Consider the following 23,560-nt stretch of genomic DNA (forward strand, 5'->3'; position numbering starts at 1 on the left):
CCGAGTATTTGAAATTCCTTAAATCTGTCAGTCCCTTCTTCCTGCATAGGAACAGGCGATGACAATTTAACCCTGCAATTGTGCACCTTCATCCATTGAATTCATGGATCATTTGTGACCGAACTCCCTAAACGAAAATAACCTTCAGGTGTTTAAAACCCAAGCGGAACATCAACAAGGCAACATGTTTTGTTTTTAATCACAATGACTTGGTGATTTAGCCTAATTCACCTGGGTTTCTCATCTTAAATTAAATTTAAAACTATAATATTAAAGATTTGTTTCTTAGTCCAACACAGGCAGCAGATTCACAGATTTAAAATTATTTTTATTAGTGTGTGTGATTTGTCATTGAGACAGCTTCCAAATGGGGCTATGAATGGGGAGATTTTAATCTGCATTTAATGGTTTATGCAAGGCAAAAGCGCTTTATAATTTAAATGTTCTTGCTTTGGATATCCTCCATAAAATGTAAGACTTTACCACATGTAGATAAAGTGAAGCATTCCAAGGAGTTTTGTTTTATTGGCCTTAATTGACCTAGGGAGTAATGCAGACTGGATGTTCATGGCTTCGAGAACAGCCACCAGCAGGCTGCACAATCTGCAATTAAAATGCAGCTCAGCTACCTCAGATTCAAGGTCCCATTTTACATCATCCTCCGAAATCCCCTGAAAGAATTGTTTTTTTTTCTTGGGGGGCAGGTTTCTTCAGAACAGAAGCAGCAATAATGGCCCATCTGGCTGATTTCAACATGAAAGATTAAATTAATATACAGTATGAAGAACTTCCATTCAATTGCAAATGCACCAAGAACTTAAAGACTCATTGGCCAAAGCTGTCATTTATGATGAAGAAGTAATTATGAGGGTCCCTCATGGAAATGTACCCTGGGCCAGTTGACTGGCACATGCACCAATGACAACAAATTTACAAAGGAAGACTTATGCCGGGGGGAGGAAGACGAAAAGAGAGGTAACTCCTCGGCTAATCTGCGAAATCCTTTATGTCCAGCAAAGCTATTAATACTGGAACACCTATTAGAAAAAATAAACTTCAAGCCTGCTTCACAGGTCAAGTACAGATCCTAAATGTTCTGTGTGATTTTTGTCAAGTTTTCACCAGCTTGATAGGAGGAAATCTAATCGACCATTACATGAAGCAGATCGAAGTGACATACAGCTCAGAGCGAAACTTACCCCATGAGGTATTAGTGTACTGCAATATGATCAAAACATTTTATGGCGACTGCAATAAGCAGGAAATATGAATGGATTATGATATTCTGGGCACTGTCACAGTTCCTTTGTGTTCTCAGAAGTAGGACATTGACAGATGGTATCTTGAATTGCACAAGGAAAAGCTCCAATTTGTTCACTTGAGTTCATTGATGTTGTTTAAGTCAGCAGCATCAAGTGGGTGGTTTGGTGGCAAGTTGTCAGATTGATCGTGCTCTCTAGGTCCTTACTGTTATTATCTCTACAGTCGCCTTGTTAGATCAGCGTTTCTGCTGTTCCTCTGCCATACTCTCTGAAGTATGGCCACCAGTTTGTATTGTTGCTAAATTTGTTTCTTGTAGCATTTTTGTTTGCCTTTAGATCATTCTGAAGTCTGGTCAATGCATGAACCCCATTACTGTGGACACAATAAAATCAACATGAGTTCATCACACCAAAAGTTTGCTGTCCTTTCCTGGTTTTGTTTTTATGCTTTTTTAAGTGAGATCAAAGTGTCGTTTCAGCTCTAATTAACAAAACTAATGCAGATCACAGACCTGCTGGTACCGAGCAGAACCTTTGAGGATGCAAGCGGAATATTTTGAAGATTTAAATAATTAATATGACACTTTGGGGCTCCATGTGCTGAAAGGGAGAAAAAAAAACCAAGAGAGGTCTAAGCTCAGGTCTATAACAACGTCAAGGCGGGGTTTAATATGATTTGTTGCGATGAAAATGAGCTACACAGAGATTCTTTTGAGCCACAGTGTGCGGTGCAAAGGCAGTTGCAGATTTTGTGCTTGCTTTTGTCATGTTAAGTGAGCCCTCACGTCTGGCTATAGTTCCAGCCATGATAGTCTGCTTCAGTCGAGGAGATGGGGAGGGGAGAAAAATCTGCTTTGGGGAGCTGAAGGTTGGTCATTTAATGGTTCTTAATCCTCTTAATCCACATCACAATAGGGATTTATGAAAACAAAAAGAAAATTCTAAAATCCCCCATTCTGTATCAATCCTTACAACTCAAAACCTGGGCCTGTCAGATTTACACAAACTACAAGGCACACATATTTTCAAATATCCTAACTTTCTGTGTTTTCTTTTTGCTGTTATTTCTGTCTTAAATCACATTTTTAAACAATTACATACAATTTGTTGGCACCAATTACCCCCAACCAAATCTGTAAACAATTTGGTGTTTTTTTCCCTTCACGGCCTACATATGTAAATCTTCCTTCTGCTCAGCAGAGAACTATTGTTGCCCCAAGCTGTTTGCCACCACTAAATTGTTTTCTTGCTTCTAATCCCCTATTCAATCTGGCACTCTTTATACAAATTAATTCTACATTGTTGACATAATCACACCTAAGCCGTTCGACTCACTTCATTATTAGTCCATAAAGGCTGCATTTTTTTGAATAATCGTCAAGCAAACCAACATTTCACTCAGATCATCTTCGTCCTGGGAGTGGAAATCACAGACCCTGGACTGCTACCACCATTGGAGCTGGAAATGGTTAATAATCAAACTCAGTCGTGAGATGGAGGAAATGAATAATCCTTTGGATCGACGGTATGGCAAAGGCAGTGATGGCAATTTTAAGGCAGAATGGGCTTTCAGCAGGGGCTGGGTGTGGGCGGGTGATTGAGGATTGCACTCGTTCATCCATCTTCAGGTATCTTGAGTCCCTCGGTCATGGCTCCTTCGTGTCCAGATCATCACCAAGAGCGACCATTGCTGGGGAGAATGTTGTGTGACCTTTGATCACCCTCTGGGTTAATTGCTGGGAGACGGTTGCAAGGAGATGTTCAGAGAGCAGGACTCATTGTCTGTTTCTCTTGATGCCCAAAGGAAACAATATGGATTTTAGCTAGGAGAACTTCTTGTCCTAATCACCAATTGTTTCAGTCAGACAGAGCAGTGACCCCAGTTAAAAACTGTACAGAATCCTTCAACAGTAATACGATGTGTGTGTGTATATATTCATGTGGTTCCAAACAGATACCACATCTGCCTCCAAACTCCTACAGCTTAAATACAAAAATAATGACCATTAAGCCATTCAGAGTCAGTAAGTAACCTGCCAGATTTGAACAGTCTGTTTACCTGGTCTTCACCAAGCACATTGGCTTAAAATTGATTGCTGGATGGAATTAGGATGTAATTGGAATGGGAAAGAAATTGATTGCACCTGAGAAAGGAATGCAGTCATCCAGAAAAGTGATCCCCTTCATCCTGCAAGTCGGCTCCCCCAATTACGTGAGTAGTCTCGAGAAAGAGCATCTCATCTTGCTAATGGGCATTTATTTAAACCTTTGTCCTTCCCTCTTAAATTTAACAACTGCAGATTTTGACCATACACTTCTCTCTCTGGGAGTAGGTGTCAGGATGGTTTCTGGGTTGCGGACAGGTTTGTTAGGGGTGGGTGGTTTGTCTGGTGAAAGGGAGTTTGAAATAATGTCCACCACTGTCTCTTTCCTGACTCACCCTCCTCACTCTTCACCACTGTTAACACTTAGTTAGCTATTCACCAACTTCCTGGGCCAGGTTCGTTGCATGGGCTCAGGTACCAGGAGCCTAATGCCCCGACGAGTTCTGGGTATCAGACCATCACCCCCTCCTCTGTCACATGGCAATGCCACCAAGATGGCTAATTTCAAATGTAAGTAGATCGGTAGGGCAGGAGAAGGTACTCAGCACCAGGTGAGCCTCTAGAAAACACAAGGTGTCTGCCTGGCATCAGGTGGTAAAAGCTGGCAGCTGGCAGATACTTGAAAGGCTGTTGCTGCCTTACCAACCAGGACGAGGTGGAATAAAGTGGAGAGCTCCAAGAAGGGTAGGAGATGCCCCAGTGTCAATGCATGTTGGTCCCATTCAGTCGGTTTAAAACCTAAATGAAACAATTTGCTGCTGTCCAGCAGGAGAAATGATAGCTTTGCGAAAGCACAGGAAGTGGACTCGCTACATTAACATTTAAAAGCTCGAGAGGCAATCAGAAAGGCCTCTTTACAAGTCTCTTAAGAAGCTTCATTTGGAAAAAGTGGCGACTGATGGTGTAAGTATCTTAGCTGCTGCAGGAAGCAGCCTTTCCAGTGCATCACGTGAGTGCTCTCCTTCTCAGAGGTCGGGGGGGAGAATGTGTTGATTGTGTTGCTCGCTTGACCGGCCATCCATTGGTATCTGTGAGACATGAGAGAGGGAATTGCAAACAGAAAGTGCTGGGAAAACTCAGCAGTTCTGGTGGCGTCATGTGGAGATAAGGCTGAGTTAATGTGTTGGTCCGCTGACTCTTCTTCAGAAAGAGGGAATGTCATGAGTAAGGGGTACAAGTGGTGGCAGGTTAAAATGGCATGTGCACAGAGCGGTAATGGGGGTGGGGGAGAGGGTGGTACGCCAATGGATGAGGGTTAGTTGCTGAGATGCTATGGAGCCGTGCCAGTCTTCTCCTGCCAATGACAAGATACCTCATAAGGAGTGAAGAGCCAAATGCCTGGCTCTGCCTGTATTGGCCTATTCCCACCTATTATGGGCTGCTTTTTTTCTCTGGAGTAAAAGAAAGCAGAGGTGGGTTAGGTAGGTGGGAAGCTGAGTGCGGATGGAATGAGATGAAAGTGGGTGGTACCATTGCTGGGTGCAAGTAGGATCAGGTTGGTGGCGTTCACTGAATGAGTGTGTAGGCAGCACAGAGGGTTAGTGATGTTGGGGCATTGGATGAACAAGAGGCTGTGAGGCTAGATTTAGCATGCAACAGTGAAAATGGTGGAGCGTGAGCCCTAGTGGGAGGTGGGTGCAGTGGCAGAGAGAAGATAGTGTTATTTACCCCCAACAGAGGAGGAGAGGTCAGTCAGCCTCTTCCTGCACTGTTGGCCATTTCTCCGGTAGCAATCACAAAGCAGGCTGGTAAGATCTCTTCCAATGATCTGCACCACTCTGTTCCCAAGAGTTTCCAGGTCCCTGTCCATTTCTAAGAGATTGTGTGCAAAGCAGCTCCAGAATGCCAGTGGTTGACTGAATGCAATGGTGTTTTAAAGATAGTGCCAGGGATTCCAATCTCTTCCTCAACATCTGGCCATTGATGATAACTTCTGAATAGCGACAGATGGGAGAGGTGCTTTAAGTAGTTAATGAGATGAGTTTGGGATGATAAAACGGGAAAAATTACTCAAACTCTTGGAGAGAAACCCTCTATGAAGCTACATAAAAATTACATTTCGCCAAAATATCACTAGGTTTCTTGGGATGGCAGGGATAATGATTGAAGAGAAGCTGGGTAGGTATATTAACAGGAGTTAGGAGTGAGGAAGAATGAAGGGGGGTGTTATGGAAGCCAACAAAAGCCAACAAAACTCTAACAGGATCAGAAAGGGTAAATGGAGGATGGATATTCCTGATGACCGGGAAGTACAAAACCAGGAATCATATTCTAAAGATACAGGGAAGGCTGAGTTGAGGAGAAATTCCTTCACTCAGAGAGTGGTGACCCTGCAGAATTTGTTACCGCAGTTAAGGTCAAAACATTGAAGGAGTTTTGAAGAAGGAATTAAATATAGTTCTTGGAACTAAAGGGTGGGGGGAGAAAGAGGGCACAGGGGACTAGTAAGATGATCAGTCATGATCTTGTAGAATGGTTGAGCAGCCTCGAAAGACCGAATGTCTTTCTCTTGCTGCTACTTCCTATGGTTTTATGTGTCTGTTCAGCGCAATGTCTTTCACCCCTCTTTCATTTTACTCGAATAGAGGGGAAGAAGCCATTTCCAGCGGTGAAAGATATCATGAAAAAACATCGAGGAAGGCAAGGTATAGAATTTCTCTTTACACAATGAGGAATGCACTGCCTGATAGGATGGTGGAAGCAAGTTCATTGGTAACTTGCAAAAGAGAATTGGGTAAAAGCTATGAAAGGGGAAATTTACAAGCTGTGTGGAAAGGGCAGGTGAGCGGAAGTCATGGAACTGCTATTTCAAACAGCACGATGGACACAATGACCCCCATCTGTTCTGTACAATTTTATCTTCAACAGTTTTCTAGCCAATGAATGAAAGTTCCTACAAGGAAAGTAATCAACACAACAAAATATCCTCATAGAGTCATATAGGTGTACAGCATGGAAACAGGCCCTTCGGCCCAACTTGTCAATGCCACCCAGTTTTCACAATTAAGCTAACCCAATTTTCCTGCATTTGGTCTATATCCCTCGATAACTATCCCCTGCATTTACCTGTCCAAATGTTTCTTAAATGACAAAATCATATTCATCTCTACCACTACCTCAGACAGACACTCACCATCCTCTGATTAAAAAATTGCTCCTCTGAACCCTTTTGTATCTCTCCCCTCTCAGATGCTGTCTCCCCAATTTTAGACTCCATTATCATGAGAAAAAGCTGCCGGCAATCTACTTACCCATGCCTCTCATGATTTTATAAACCTCTATAAGGTCACATTTCAGTCTCCTATGATCCAGCTTATCCAGCCTGTCCTTATAAGTCAAACCCTCCAGTCCAGGTAGCATCCTAGTAAATCTTTTCTGCACTCTTTATAATTTCTCTTTCTCACAGATATTGTCATCAAAAGTACCTTGGAATTTATTCTTTAATTCTGAGAGATTCCAAGACCTTCATCAAGTTGACATGTCCTCCAGTCGGACACTCCACAGAACTTTCTGTTCGTTTTGTTGTGTTTTCCATGTCTTCTTCTCTCCCTTTCTCCTACGCTGTTTCTCTCCAATCATCTGTGGTTCCATCCCATTCCTGATGAAGGGCTTTTGCCCGAAACGTCGATTTTGCTGCTCGTCGGATGCTGCCTGAATTGCTGTGCTCTTCCAGCACCACTGATCCAGAATCTGGTTCCATCCCGTCCAAAGGAGGCCAAGACGAGAAACAGGGACTGACTATCTCTTGGGTCTGAAGAAGAGTCCTACCAGACTCGAAACAATAACTTTGTTTCTCTCTCCACTAATGCTGCCAGACCTGCTGATGTTTCTACAGCATTCTCTGTACTAGTTACTGACTGTGTTGTGTTTTCCTGCAGTTGCAGATTAATGTCTGCGATTCCTTTTAACAGCTCATGTATCTTTATCTCCTGGACCCTAACAGACTTTCTGTACATTTGTAAACCCTCCTCTGTTCAGTCCCTTTCTGCCTTTATGAATATCATTAATTTTATCTTAATTGAAACAATTATGAGAAAATGAAATAGTAATTCTCAAACTTTGAAAGATTTTTTTGTCATGAGAATTGATGTAAAAAGTTTGTCTTGGTTCCAGGGTGTCCTGTAGTTAAATAAAATCTTAAATCATTGTCACAAGGACATTGTCTAATTCAATTTAGGCACTGAACCTGTGAAATGACATTGAGGAAAGGTTTGTTGATGAGTAAGGTTTTGAACAAGAGCAAGAGAGAGATGCAGGGATTTATATTGCATTATGACTCACAATCAGTGTATCTTTAAGAGACATGTTCATGACATTATCATGTGACCTCAGCATTTGAAGGGCTCATTCCCATTTTCTGTGAGGTCACGTGAAGCAGGAGATCATTACTGGATGCATACTGCTCAGATTTGCTTCCTTCAGAGGATCTGGGCTTCGCTGGCTGGGTCAGTATTTGTTGCCCATCATTAGTTGCCATCAACTCAACCAGGTGATGTTGAGCTGCCTTCTTGAACCACTCGATGCATTTGATATTGGTAGACCTACATGCTGTTAGGGAGGGAGTTCCAGGATTTTGACCCAACGACATTGATACATTTCCAAGTCAGGATGTCTTGGAGAGGGAGCATGCACATGGTGGTATTTCCACATATCTCTTGCCCTTTTCCTTCTAACTGTGATCGTGGAGTTTGGAAAATGCTGTTTGAGGAGCCTCGGTGAGTTTCAGCAGTGGATCTTGTAGATGGTACACACTGCTGCTAATGAGCACTGATGGAGACTATGGAGATGGTAGCAATCAAGCAGTCTGCTTTGTCAAGCTTCTTGAGTAGTGTTACAGTTGCAGTCATCTAGGCAAATGGAGAATATTCCATCCCACTCCAGGCTTGTGCCAATTTGATGTGGACAGGCTTTGGGAAATGAGGAGGTGAGTTACTTGCTGCAAGATTCTTAGCTTCTGACCTGTTGTTGTAGCCACTGTGTTTATATGGCTGGTCCACTTCGGTTTCTGATCAATGCTAACCCACAGGATATTGATCATGGAGGATTCAGTAATGGTTATGCCATTGAATGACAAGGAATGATTCTCTCTTGTTGGAGGTGGTAATTACTTGGTGCTGGATCGGCGCAAGCTTTACTTTGCACTTGTCACCTGTGTGGAGTAATCATGACTTAATGCACACCATTGAGTTTCCTTTAGATTTGACAAGGGCCAGTGGTCTTTGGTTTTAATAGTTCTCTGACACAACTTCCAAGAATAATAACTTGCCTGCTGTGACAAAATTCTAAGGTTTGTCCTTTGTAATGTGTTGCTTTCAATGTTTGCTGAGCATTTTCCAACTGCTTTTTGGCCAACTCAAAATATTGGTTAGGTTTTCTTGTAAACCTGACATAAATCTTAAGTCTTACTGGAATACTATTCCTTAATCATGATGTCATGTTTTTACATATTTTTCTAACTTCAGTTATTAAAACCATTGATCCCACAGCCTTTCTTTACTCTAACAAATGCTACATATGCCTGATGAGATTTCAGGGACAAGCTCTTAAGCATTGAGTATTGTTATTTTATTAGCTTTATAGCCTGCACCTTGTTATTGAATCATACAGCATGGAAATGGACCTTTCAGTCCAATTAGTCCATGCTGACCATGTTCCCAAACTAAACTAGTCCTACCTGCCTGCGCTTGGCACATATCCCTCCAATCCTTTTCTATTCATGAACTGATACAAATGTTTTTAAACGCTGTGCTGTACCTGCACACATCACTTCCTCTACAGCTCATTCCACACATCAACCACACTGAGTAAAAGAAATTGCCCCCACATGTCCTTTTTAAAACTTTCTCCTCTCACCTCCCAAACACACCCCCAACCTGGCATACACATTCAAGACTATATATATATCAAAACATTCAATAACTTTAAGATATGAGAGTCACTTGGCCACTGAATCTCAAATATTTATCTTCAAATGAGGGGTATGACAACTCCATCCTTTGTAAATTTAAGCACTAGACACAGATTTCTGCTTAAATCAAATCCCTCATTACAATCAGCCATCATCTGATCCGGTCTATCTTACTTTCCTCTCAGCTTTTCTTTTAAGTCATGTTTCTGATTTCCTCTTCTCTCTTAATTTCAAGCTTTTTCAATTCCATTTCCTTTTTATATTTCCTCTCTTCATTTACCTTTATTTTTCCTTATCCTCGTTTTCCATATCCTCGTTTTCCATTCTTTTGCTTTTTCTGTTCTCCATCAATTTAACACTTTCCGATTTTCAGTTCTTTTTTCCTCTTGTTTTCTTCTTATTCAAGCTTTTGTAAAAGAGATTCTAACTGAATTTTAGCTAATTCTGGTGGTGACAAATCAATTTAATCTTTTCTTCCTTTCAGATCTAAGTGTTTGGTTCACACTTTAAGCATTCCATTCTCATGAGACCCTCCATTTATTTTTACCTTCAATTCATGTGCTCACCCTTACAGCCTAGCATTAGACAGAGATTTCAAGTAATCCATTGTCATACTTATTACTCCCAGAAGAGCCTTAGTGACAGTCAAATCCATTTTGAAATTTCACTCTGTGTAATACTACACAACAGCTCCTGTTTTATGCTTAACACCTGCACATACTCATTTCTTCAAAATATTCACAGACTCCACTTGCATTCACTGAATCTCAATCCAGAGGGAACTCTCTCTTTGTTATGATCTCTGCTGATGGCAGTACTGAACAAGCCAGAACCCAGAGTAAAACCTGGTGTGATTGACAATAAGGGCACCATTAGCTGAAAAGCTCCTTTCTGTCCTATAAGTTGACTCTACATTTTGTTTTTTGCAATTTAGTAGCTATGATGGTCAGTCATTAAACATATTCATAAGAGGCTATCAATACACTTCTAACAAAAGACCATCAAAATTTACTACATGTAAAAGGAAATTTATTAAATGTTATTATACATTTCATAACAATTATTTGAAATGGTCTTAGCACAAATATCAGTGTTAAGATTCAACCATTTTCCCCTCAACAACAGCCTTACAGATGCCTAACCTCAATGAGGAATCACCTTGCTTCAAGTTCCTTATTCAGTTAGGAAAACTGTACTTAGATTCTATCCAGCAGACTTCTGCATCCACTAGATACTAGCTTCTTTAGTTAATATCTTTTCATGACATCCTTAAGCAAACTGCTAATACAGCTCACTTATTCCTTAACATGGGTTCAGGCATTCATTGGGGGTAGAGCCACGTGGATTCAGAAACTGAGCCTGCAACTCTCTCTGGAAGAGAGTTCTATCGCACCTTCCATCCTCATCTGAATTGCAAGCCTGCCTTAGAAATTAAATATGGCTGCCACCACACCCAGACTGGGTAGAGTAAATGTTTTTATTTTATTTCTCCGATGGAGTGGGCTCACCGTGTGAGCAATATGCCTTCAAAGGGCAATTGCATTAATCCTGCACTCACCCAGTACAGGTTACTAGGATTAATTTATAATGTTCAATGGCAAGATTTGTAGTCGACAATCCTGGTCACTTTATGAGATTTACATGCAGAATTTCTATGCAAAATTTACAGCTCACCTGAAAATACTTCCACTTCACAGCCATGACGAGGTCCACATCCCTCTAAATCTTTCCTATCCATGTATCTATCCAAATGTCTTTTAAATGTTATAATTGTACCAGCCTCCATTACTTCCTCTGGCAGCTCATTCCATATGTGCACTATCTTCTGTGTATAAAAAGATTAACTCTCAGGTTCCTTTTAAATCTTTCTCCTCTCACCTTAAATCTGTGGTCTGTATTTTTGGACTCCCACATCTTGGGCAAAGACCATGGCTATTCACCCTTTCCATGCTCCTCATGATTTTATAAGCTTCTATAAGGTCACCCCTCACCTCCTACACTCCAGGGAAAAAAAGCCCCAGTCTATCCAGTCTCACCGTATAGCTCCCAAAACCAAACTGAATTATATAATTTCTATCCAAATGCTTTGCAACCTTTGAGGAAATAATGCCAACAGTACCAGGTTGCCTTGTGTACATGCTACCTCTTTACAAAATGCACTGTATTGGCATTACATTCATGTCATAGAGTCATACAGTTATAGAGATGTACAGAACGGAAGCAGACCCTTCAGTCCAACTTGTCCATGCTGACCAGATATCCAACCTAATTTAGTCCCACTTGCCAGCACCCAGCTCATATCCCTCCAAACCCTTCCTATTCATATACCCATCCAGATGCCTTTTAAACGTTGCAATTATACCTGCCTCCACCACTTCGTCTGGCAGCTCATTCCATACACATACCACCCTCTGCGTGAAAATGTTGCCCCTTAGGTCTCTTTATATCTTTCTCCTCTCACCCTGAACTTATTCTCTCTAATTCTGGACTCTACCCCATCTGAGGGAAAATACTTTGTCTATTTATCCTATCCATGCCCCTCATGATTTTATAAACCTCTATAAAGTCTTTTTTAAAAATTACCTTTTAATTAAGTCCAAAGACTGGACAACTGGAGAAGCAAGGAATCCAATCATGGTTTGAATTCTGACATTGTGCATCAAAAAGTGACTTGATTGCCTTAAAGAGAACTCTCGGCAACATTTCCAAATTTTCTGAAGATACAAAACTGGGTGGGACTATGTGTTATGAGGAGGACGCAAGGAGGCTTCAAGGTGACAGAGACAAGTTGTGTGAGTGGGCAAACACTTGGAAAATGCAGTACAACCTGGCTAAATGTGAAGTTATACACTTTGGTGTGGAGAACAGAAAGGAAGAGTATTGATTAAAGGATGATATATTGTGAAATGCAGATGTAAAAAGGGATCTGAATGTCTTTGTACACCACTCAATGAAAATAGTCAGGCAGGTGCGGTAAGCAATTAGGAAGGAAATTGTATATTGACCTTCACTGATAGAAAATTTGAGTTTAGATGTAGGAATGTCTTATTGCAGTTATAGAGGGTGTTGGTGAGACTACACCTAGAGTATAGCATGCAGTTTTGGTCTCTCTACTGAGCAGAGAATAAACTTGCCATAGAGGAAGTGTAGCAAAGGTTCACTAGGCTGTTACTGTGGATGGTAGGACTCTTCAATGAGGAGAGATTGCCTCAAATGGGTCTGTATTTGCTAGAGTTTAGAAGGATGAGAGGAAATCTGACTGAAATGTATGAAATTCTAACAGGGCTGGACAGAACTAGATGCAGGGAAGGTTTTTCTCTTGGTTGGAATGTCTAGAACAGACGTCACAGTCTCACAATATAGGGTAAACCATTTAGAACTGAGGTAAGGAAACATTTCATCCCTCAATTGGGAGTGAACCTGTGGAATTCTCTAGCACAGAAGGCTGTGGAGGCCAAAACACTGAATATATTCAATAAAGAGACAGATAAATTTCTCAATTTTAAAGGTATCAAAGGTGTGGGGAGAAAGGGGAAATATGGCATGGAGATAGAAGATGATCCACAATCATTCTGAATGGTGGAACCAGGTCAAATGGCTGAATGGCCTATTCCTGTTTCTAGTTTCTATATATCTATGCACACTGACTAATATCTGGATACCACAAGAGACAGGAACCTGTGGGAAAACTGGACAACATTGTTTAAAGGCTGGACCTTTTGAGTCTTGCTTACAATCTTGAAAGAAAACTTGACACTGAAAATCAAAACTACGACAGATTGCATTGAAATATTATCTTTTAGCATGAAGGCAGATCAAAGGAGCTGCACAGCAAAGTTATAAAGCAAAGTTTATCACCAAGGTATTATAAGACAAGGTTAGGTCAGATGTCCAATGGTTTGCTGAAAGACATAAGTTTTAAGGGATGCCTTAAGGAGGAAAGTGAGGGGCAGAACTGGAGGGATTGGGACAGAATACCAGAGTGTCAGGTCTTGACAACTGAAGGCAAGACTGTCAATCATGAACCAATTAAAATTGAAGATGCAAAAAAGTCCAAAGGTGAAGATATCTCAGCTTGTGGAATGAGAGGAGATTGTAGGGATAGGGAGGGAGGAGGCTATGGAGGCTTTTGATAGCAAGGTTGAGAATGTTGCAAGTGCTGTGGCTGCAAACCCAAATAATGAGTAGTGTACTGCATCAAACTGTAAGTTGCTCAAACAAGGACAAATGAGTTGGAAACAAGCATTTGCACCAAGAGTGGTGCTCCATTATTAGCAGGGCTGGAGGCTGCACCTGTGGCTGATATGTACAAAGTTTATCTGACCCTGGCCACTGGAGCAGGAAATGAAGTTTGAGTGGGGCCAGAGCAGCTTCCCGCAGAAAACTGAGATAATTGAAGTCATCCAGGTCACTTTCAACTATGCTGAAATATGGTGGGGTGAGTGGGAAGGGGGAACAAGCTTTGTAGAGGTCACCTGCCAACACTGTCTACTGGGAAGGAAGGAAAGAGAGAGAAAATATATCTATCAATTATCTAAAATATTTTTGTTTAAGTAATGAGGATTGATGATATTGCTGAAACAGAGCAAATTAACTACCTTATGTGGCAAATGTTAAAGTGTTGTACCCTGAAGTTAATGTCTTTGTCATTAATTATGTTAATCTAACTGAGACATAAGTTAATTCTATTACCAACATTCTTGGACTAAATAAAATCACCAAACATTAACAGGAAATGGGAAAATCAGAGCTAAAAGAATGTAAAGTGTAAGGTGATCATTATGTGTTCTAATTATTTCCTCATTGACATTCTTTGAAATATTGTCTCAAAGTTTTATTTTATTTCTCCACAAGATGTGGGCATCGCTGACTAAGCCAACATTTATTGATGAACCCTAATTAATGTAATGGTGAGCTGCCTGTTTGAACCACTGCAGTCCGTGTGAGGTAAATAAATCCATAGTGAGGAAGTGAGTTTCAGGATTCTGACACAACACCAGCGAAGGAAAAGCAGGATAAGTTACAATCAGGATGGTACTTACCTTGGAGGGCAACTTGCAGGTGGTGGCATTTCTGCTGTATCTGCTGCCATTATCTTTCTGAGTGGTAATGCTTATGAGTTTGTAAGGTGTTGTTGAAGGAGCCTGGCTGAGTTGTTGCAGTGTAGGTAGTACGCCCTGCTGCCGCTTGTGTGTCAGTATTGGAAGAGAGGAATCTTCAAGGTGGTACATGGGATTCCAGTCAACTGTATTTCTTTGTCCTACTAACATAGCTTGACCACGGGTTTCATCATGGTTCAGGGAGTTGAAGGCTTGCTGGCACTATTGCTACACTATTAATGTGAAGACCCAGGTAATGTTCTGGGGACCTGGGTTCAAATCCCACCATAGCAAATAGAGAAATTTGAATTCAATAAAATCTGGAATTGAATCTTATAATGACCATGAAACCATTACTGATCATCAGGAAAAGCTCATCTGGTTCACTAATATCCTTTAGGGAAGGGAATCTGCTATCCTTACCCGGTCTGACCTGTATGTAAGTCCAAACACACAGCTATGTGGTTGATGCTTAACTGTCTTCTGGGATGGGCAATAAATGCTGGCCTAGCCAGTGACAGCTACATCCTGTGAATGAATAAAAAGAAAAATTATGGGTCAAACTAATAGTTTTTAAAGTTAATTTTCCATTGTAATGAAGAACTGCATGTCAGATCTTCTGTCTAACTTTATTTTATTTGGTGTCACATTGGCTTGTCAATGTGCTCCACTGATTATAATGAAGGCTCTGGGATTACTTTTTGACCCAGAGAAGGTCCTGTGCAAGCGAGTGGGCTCAATGGTTTGCTCTGCTGCCTCAAATGCCAGGGACCTAGGTTTGATTCCAGCCTTGGGTGACTGTCTGTGTGGAGTTTGTACATTCTCCCCGTGTCTGCGTGGGTTTCCTCTGGGTGCTCCGGTTTCCTCCAAAGATGTGCAGGTTAGGTGGATTGGCCATGCTAAATTGCTCATAGTGTCCAGGGATGGTGCTAGGTAGATTAGCCCAGGGAAAATGCAGGGGTACAGGGATAGTGTGGGGTGGGGGGATCTGGGTGGTATTCACTTCAGCGAGTCAGTATAGACTCGATAGGTCGAATGGTCCACTTCCATACTGTACGGATTCTATGATTCTAAAACGAAAATCCTTTGCAGCCTACATTTCAGGCCTGAGGTATTGTTTGCGGAAAGTTAGTCCACTCACTTGGCCTAAATCACAATGGGCCTTCAGAGATCTATTCTTAGTAGAAATGCGCCTCTTAAAAGATGTCACATTCCTTCTGTAACTGCTCCATGAGTTTGCTGCAAAAGGAATGCTTTTCTTGGCAAGTGGAAAAGTTGGCATGTACTGCCCATTACCGGTTGTTCTTGAGAAGGAGTTGGTAGGTTTTCCTGAATCTGTATTCCCACAACATTGTTCCTTCATATTCTAGACTTTAAAACACAGGCAATGAAGGAATGATGACAGATATCCAGGCAGGATAAATAAATTGGAAACTTGGAGCTGACAATATTCCCATGCCCTTCCTGGACTTCTAGGTGGTGGAGACGGTGGGTTCATTGCGTAGTGCAGGCAAGTTGTTACAGTGTATCCTTGAGATGGAACTCCCTGTACTGAAACGATGAGGCAAGAGGCAACAGATCCTCTGAGCTGTTCACTTCATCCAGAGAAGAGAATTTGTATTTCTGGCCTGTTCTCAGTTTCCAGTCACTATGAAGATCGGTGCAAGGTGTCGCAAAGTTGTTTGGTGTGACTCTCTGAAACATGTGCTAAATAGAAAAGTGTCCTATAAAGTGAAATGAATAAACAGCTGTTGAAATAAAAACTCAAAAATCTCTCTTTGTGAACCAGTTGCAGGGTATGATGAGAATCAAGCTGGCAGCTGTGACAGAACTTGGCAAAAGTGTTCTGAAACCATGAATGCATTACTGAGGTCATTAGGATCTTGGAGCTGTTATGAAAGAGTTTAAGCGTGATTAATGAACGCACACGGCATAGCTAAGGATGCTAATGATACCAGACCATCAGGCACATGGTTGTAGGTACAAGATATATGTGTATAGGAGTCCAGCTTCACACGTCATGGTGCATAACTTTTGGCCATATGTCACCATCAGCAGTCGTAATTTGCATTCTATATCACATATCCAGCTGTCCCAGGGAATAAATTATTGGGTTGAAGAAAACTAGGAAAGCAGTTTGATTTTCGGATCTGATGGCTAGAGGCTCCCCCGCCCCATCCCCTTCATCCACAGTACAATCATTGTCTCCTTGGGATCATGGCCAATCCTGGAGATTCTAGACCCAAACCGTAATGCTAACCCTAACATCGCCGATTGCACCCATCGCCCCCATCCTCCACCCCTCCATGATCCCTGTCACTATTTCCGCAAAAGATTCCCTACAATGTGGAATCCCTACAAGATTCCACATTGTAGGGAATCTAATCTAATCTAATCTAATCAGAGGGAAATGGGTCTGGGTGGGTTACTCTTCAGAGGGTCGATGCAGACTTGTTGGGCCAAAGGCCCTGTGTCCACGTTGTAGGGAATCTAATCAAAACCTTGCAATTGGCAAAACCCTATGACGGCACTGTGGCTAAGTGGTTAGCACTGCTGCCTCACAGCGCCAGGGCCACAAGTTCAATTCCAGTCGCCGGTGACTCTCTTGGTGGAGTTTGCACATTTTTCCCGTGTCTGTGTGCTCCTCCGGGTGCTCCGGTTTCCTCCCACAGTCCAAAGATGTGCAGGTTAGGCGAATTGGCCATGCTAAATTGCCCATAGCGTTCAGGGATGTGTAGGTTAGGTACATTAGTCAGGGGTACACGGAGAGTAATAAGGTAGGGACAATGGGTCTGAGTGGGTTACTCTTTGGAGGGTCAGTGTGGACTTGTTGGGCCAAATGGCCTGTTTCCATACTGTAGGGATTATGTGAGCAATTCTGCAACTAACCTGGCTTTCCAAATGGGGAGGTGGCACAGCCGTGCATTTTTGCTATGGTACTCTCTTCCTCGTGTCAAGTTGGGCCCAGTGGTGAAGAGACGACACCTGAAAGAGTGGCGACTCCTGTGTTAGTGGGTCTGGTGCAGGCACTGGCTATACGGTGGAGGAAGGGTGGCTACTCAGGTGTCGCTGGTCAGCCAGCTCAGAGCTCAGAGTTCAGGGCTTAGGCTTGAGGTGGCAGAATGATCTTAGACCCTCTTTCATGTATATCTTTTTACTCTTTTTATTCCTAAATCATTCGAAATGGTTCCAGATTGTGGCAACAGTTGAAGCTTTTCACTGTTATTTAATGTATTATTTGCTGTAAAATTCTAGTGCCAATAAATCATTTAAATTCAATGTCCAGCAGCTTAAGTACAAAGATCTAACTCTGTAGTCCATTGCAGAACTGAGGGAGTGCTGCACATTTGTAGATTTTGTGATAGGATGCTACACTGAGACCAGCTGGAGGTAAAAGATCTCACGTCATTATGTTAAAGAAGTGGAGAGGAATCATTCCAAATGGCCTGACCAATACTGTACCCTCGGTGATCATTTCAACCAAAAACAGATCTGATGGTTAGGAAGTTGTTTTTGATCAGTGTGGATGCAATGGGCAGAAGGGCCTCTTTCTGTGCTGTAGATCACAATGTCCTCTATAAATCTAGCAGAGAGGCTGTCAATGGGAGCTTCCGTTGTATCACATTTTTTGTATGACATCAGTGGCTACACTTTGAAAGTACTTAATTGGCTGTAACCTATTTTGGAATGAGCAGAGAAAGCAAAGGTTTTTACATGAATGCAATCCTTCATTCAGAACTCAGGTGTGCTGCATTGTTCAGGAAGATGTATCACGTAGTAGTGGCCCTAATGGGAATCCGAATTGCTTCTCCTGAATCTGGCAATTCCACATTTCTCTGTGATGGACTTGTGGTGATACTCAAATATGTCTGCCTCTTGGAGGGATCTGGCCATTTACATGATCACCAACCTCAAATAAGAATCACAATTTGGAATCTCTGGTGTCTGGAACCTAGATTGTGGACACTTAATCAGGTAAGAGCAGGTCCGTTCTCAGTCATTTCTCTCAGATTGCCAAGGTCCTTCTTTGGAGGGTTAAAATCCCCTGCTAATACAGTGCAAAGACACCTTGAGCCTGAAGGTGTGAGATAGTTGGGGGGGATGGGTAACATCAGGAATCTTCAAGTGGTGAGGGTCAAGGTGCCCTTTGGGATTGTTAACTGTGAAGATGGTTGTGTGTTAAGACCTGTCAATAATTATCATAATTTATATATGTGAATGAGTATTTTTCTCAATACATCATTGTCTGCAATACAAAAATTTCAGTAATCAAACTACATATGTTTCCCATGTGCATGGGTACTTGTTGTTATAGACGAGGCCAGACCCCCTCAAACAAAAAAGTCGCCTACACCCAAACTTTGCTGGCTGTTTTAAGCAGGTATAATGCAGTAGGGATGGAGCTGGTCAAACCACTTAGTTTTAATCAACACAGAATTTATTTACAAAATTATTGAACGAAATACGAGGAAGAGAGAACAGAATGTAAAATAACTTTATCTATCCGAAAAGCCAACAGATCATTCCAACGTAATGATGCTGTTCCAAGTACTTGCAACATCCCCATAAACACCACTTGGCACAAAAGGTAATGTCAAACACAGGGTCTTACAGCAGAGATATCAGTGAGAAAGAGGGTCAGCATGAAGTGCTTCTTTTGGGTCCAGCAGTTTCACAACTGCCTGACTGCTTTCCGTGAATAGCTGGACCACCAAAACCAAATCAAACCAGAGAAAAGCTGAGCTGGGAGAATTGGCCATTCCCCTTTCATTGTATAAGTGTATTTTTTCTAAAAACTTGAAAGCCTTTTCCCTGAGACAATATCTGTTAGCTTTCATCAAACTGACCCTAAAACCCTTCAAACTTAGACTTTTCGGAGTCTATGTCTTTTACGACGTCTCTAAATAAAAGCCAAGGACAACATAACCTTGTTAAGTGAGATACACAATAGGTTGGCTTGGTAGGTGAAGATGAAAGAGTTGTGAGTAGAAGTAGGTATTACATTGGTATACGGACATGAGAGGTCGTGGAGCTGAGTAGAGGTTGTTAGATTGCCATATGACTGAACTCGCAAACTATCATTTTTAAAATGGGATGCTTTATTGATGGACATCTTCAACCACTTATTGAATGGCAATGATTGTTGGCATAAGGAATTAAGCACAGAAGTGAAATATTTGTTTTCGTAAGGGACTAGTTGAAAAAATTTCAATGCATTGAATTTTTTTTATAATGACATCATCAATAGGCTGGTAACTTTATTGTCTGTCAGGATGCATCCTGATTCATATCTAGGCACAGTAATAGATATAGAATCCCTACAGTGTGGAAACAGGTCCTTCAGCCCAACAAGTCCACACAGACCCTGCAAAATGTAACCCACCCAGACCCATTTCCTCTATCCTATATTTACCCCTGACTAACGCACCTAACCTACATATCCTTGAACACTATGAGCAATTTAGCATGGTCAATTCACCTAAACGCCATACAGACAGTCACCCGAGGTTGGAATCAAACCTAGGTCCCTGGCACTGTATGGCAGCAGTGCTAACCACTGAGCCACCCTGCTGCCCTACTTCATGAGTTGGCATGAAGTGTGGAGTTGGCACTGTGTTGGCATTGGAGCTTTAAAAGGCCATGAGAATTACTTAAAGGCTTGTTGGATTTGAAGGCTATGGCATTAGGTATGAGGTGCATGGGATCAGATACGGAGTATAGCTTGGCATGGAGAGTGAGGGCTGAGACCAGGAGGGGTAGTTTCTCTTTTAATCTTTGTTTGTAAACTTTGAACAGTGGTGAAATCCCCAGAAGGCTTTCAGCCCAGCCTGCTATAGAAATGGACAGGATCATATGCTCTTCACATGCCTGAGACCTAATCCAGTCTATCCCCATGGACTGAAAATGAGAAATGTGGGCAGAGGAGCCAAGATTTCTCCTCACTCTGTCCATCCAACACAGGCAGTGAAACTCAGGGCTGGTGAGTGCATGATTGATCGCTATGATAATATTTTAGTGATGCTATAGCTTAACATAGAGAAGGGTGTGTGCAGCTCATTTGATACACTCCTGAACATTGTATATGGTAACCAAGCATAAAGGGAAAAAAAAGCCTTGCGTTTATGATAGCACTTTTTTATGACCATGTCGGGTGAAGTTCAGTACAATGGAACCAAATTAAAGACATCTGCACTAACCACCTATGTTTAGACCATTAAATCTGAGTATTGGTGTCAAGAGGGCAGGTGACGAAAGTAATGCTGAGGTATGTAAGCTGTCTTGGAACAAGAAAGAGCTGATCCATTGTCCAGCAGAACAACTCAATGTTGCAAGTCAAGAAGATGGCACTCGGATAGTTCAAGGCTGACACCCACAAAGACAAATCTAGAACTGGTGGGAAGAGAGAGCCTGAGATTGTCACATTGTGCAAGGTTTTCTGAAGCCTTCACAGCCACTGACAGCCCCGTTTCAAATGGACAATACCCCCTTTGCATCCAGAATGATGTCCCTTTAAGAGTGACAATGTCATTTAGCATTGGTGGGAAGAGCATTCCCAGCACTCCCTTGACCATGAACCCATAGCTGAAATGCTCCAGGTCGTCTGTGTTAAGTGGTACAGTCCATTGATCTACAACAGCGATGAAGTAAATGAAAAGCATCAAAGCCTACTGCCCTAAAATCAGTTCAGCTGAGGTCTTCAGGGCTCCTGGCTTTTATTCCCTTCCTGAACTTATCGTGCGGATTTGGAAAGTAAAATAATTTCAAAACTGCAACAAGTAAAACTACTTTCAAGTAGGGAGTTAAACCAAGCAGTAGAAGGCAATAGTCTAGTGATATTGTTGCTGGACTATTAATTCAGGGATCAAGGTAACGTTCTGGGTACCCAGGTTTGAATCCCAGCATGACAGATGGTGGAATTTGAATTCAATAAAATAAAATTCAGCAATTAAGAGTCTAACGATGGCCATGAAAACATGTGCTGATTGTCAGGGGGAAAACAACCCATCTGGTTCACTGATGCCTTTTGTGGAAGGAAACTGCCATACATAGAACATAGAACATAGAACAATACAGCACAGAACAGGCCCTTCAGCCCACGATGTTGTGCCGAACATTTGTCCTAGCTTAAGCACCCATCCATGTACCTATCCAATTCCCGCTTAAAGGTCACCAAAGATTCTGACTCTACCACTCCCACAGGCAGCGCATTCCATGCCCCCACCACTCTCTGGGTAAAGAACCCACCCCTGACATCTCCCCTATACCTTCCACCCTTCACCTTAAATTTATGTCCCCTTGTAACACTCTGTTGTCACCCGGGGAAAAAAGTTTCTGACTGTCTACTCTATCTATTCCTCTGATCATCTTATAAACCTCTATCAAGTCACCCCTCATCCTTCGCCGTTCCAATGAGAAAAGGCCTAGCACTCTCAACCTATCCTTGTACGACCTATTCTCCATTCCAGGCAACATCCTGGTAAATCTTCTCTGCACCCTCTCCAAAGCTTCCACATCTTTCCTAAAGTGAGGCGACCAGAACTGCACACAGTACTCCAAATGTGGCCTAACCAAAATCCTGTACAGTTGCAACATCACTTCACGACTCTTGAATTCAATCCCTCTGCTAATGAACGCTAATACACCATAGGACTTCTTACAAGCTCTATCCACCTGAGTGGCAACTTTCAAAGACCTATGAACATAGACCCCAAGATCCCTCTGTTCCTCCACCTCACTAAGAACCCTACCGTTAACCCTGTATTCCGCATTCTTATTTGTCTTTCCAAAATGGACAACCTCACACTTGGCAGGGTTGAACTCCATCTGCCACTCCTCAGCCCAGCTCTGCATCATATCCAAGTCCCTTTGCAGCTGACAAGAGCCCTTCTCACTATCCACAACTCCACCAATCTTCGTATCATCTGCAAATTTACTGACCCACCCTTCGACTCCCTCATCCAAGTCATTAATAAAAATTACGAACAGCAGAGGACCCAGAACTGATCCCTGCGGAACTCCACTTGTAACTGGGCTCCAGGCTGAATATTTACCATCTACCACCACTCTCTGACTTCGACCGGTTAGCCAGTTTTCTATCCAATTGGCCAAATTTCCCTCTATCCCATGCCTCCTGACTTTCCGCATAAGCCTACCATGGGGAACCTTATCAAATACCTTACTAAAATCCATGTATACTACATCCACTGCTCTACCCTCATCCATGGTCTGGCCCATGTGTGACTCCAGACTCACAGCAAAGTGGTTCACTCTCAGTTGCCCTCTGGGCAATTAGAAATGCGCAATAAATGCTGCCTAGCTAGCAACACCCCATCCTGCAATTGAATACAAAAAAAAGAGGGCCTTTCCCTGTTGTCCATAGCAAGGAAAATACTGACATACATGGTCCTGAATCTCTTATTTCCTGTGGCTAAGGAAATCCTTCCAGAGACACACAGTATGGGTTTAGTACTTCCAGAGGTACCTCTGAGACAGAAGGACAAGGAAGAGAATCCCATGCTCCAGATCCCACGGCCTCATGGGATGCCCTTCCCTAGTGCCTCACGGTCTGTGGTTGGTGAATCAATCTGTTTCCACTATATAAAGACACACAACAGAAAATGACCAATAATTTCATCTTATATTGAGGGACTGCTGATGACGGTGCTTGCTTGAAGTGTATGCACTGTTGTAATATAGAACACAAGCCAGCCAATAGCGAACTCCCTCAAACAGTATTGACCAGAGTATTGTTATTGAATGATGCTGATTGAAAGATAAATATTGATGAGAATCCCAGGAAAACTCCCTGGTTACTTCCAAAGTAATGTCACAAGATCTTTTCTAACCCTCTTTTAAAAGGAAAATGGAGACATCTCATCTCAACTCATCCAAAAGGCAGCACCATGCCCCTCAGTACTCGACCACTGTGTTAGCTTTGATTTCAATATTCAAGCGCTGGAAACAAATTTCTGTCTGAGCCTTTTGACTCAGAAGTGAGAGGGTCTCCACAGGTGGTACCCAGGGAATGAACTAGAAAAAGTATATTGGGAAGCGTATTCATGATTCTGGCAAAGAAAGACTTCAGTTTTGGCTGTGGCTCAGCGGTAGCAATTGCATGCATGAATCAGACAATTAACTACTGAGGTTCCACACTGGAGTATACAGTCCATACTGATATGCAGGACA

General features: G+C 42.2%; 1 long non-coding RNA gene across 1 annotated transcript in view; it reads left to right on the top strand.

Annotated features, from left to right (window-relative positions):
• The first annotated feature begins 2,705 nt into the window (after window positions 1-2,705).
• The window catches only part of LOC148149844 (uncharacterized), a 45,468-nt gene continuing 24,613 nt past the window's right edge, over window positions 2,706-23,560 (top strand). Inside the window, exon 1 of the long non-coding RNA XR_015757371.1 lies at window positions 2,706-2,787. This is a non-coding gene — a long non-coding RNA (uncharacterized LOC148149844). The remainder of the gene's footprint in view (window positions 2,788-23,560) is intronic.

This window comes from Chiloscyllium plagiosum, unplaced genomic scaffold (assembly GCF_037043375.1).
Source record: "Chiloscyllium plagiosum isolate Xiang-an unplaced genomic scaffold, Cpla_swu_hap1 HiC_scaffold_6, whole genome shotgun sequence".
Taxonomy (NCBI): Eukaryota; Metazoa; Chordata; class Chondrichthyes; order Orectolobiformes; family Hemiscylliidae; genus Chiloscyllium; species Chiloscyllium plagiosum.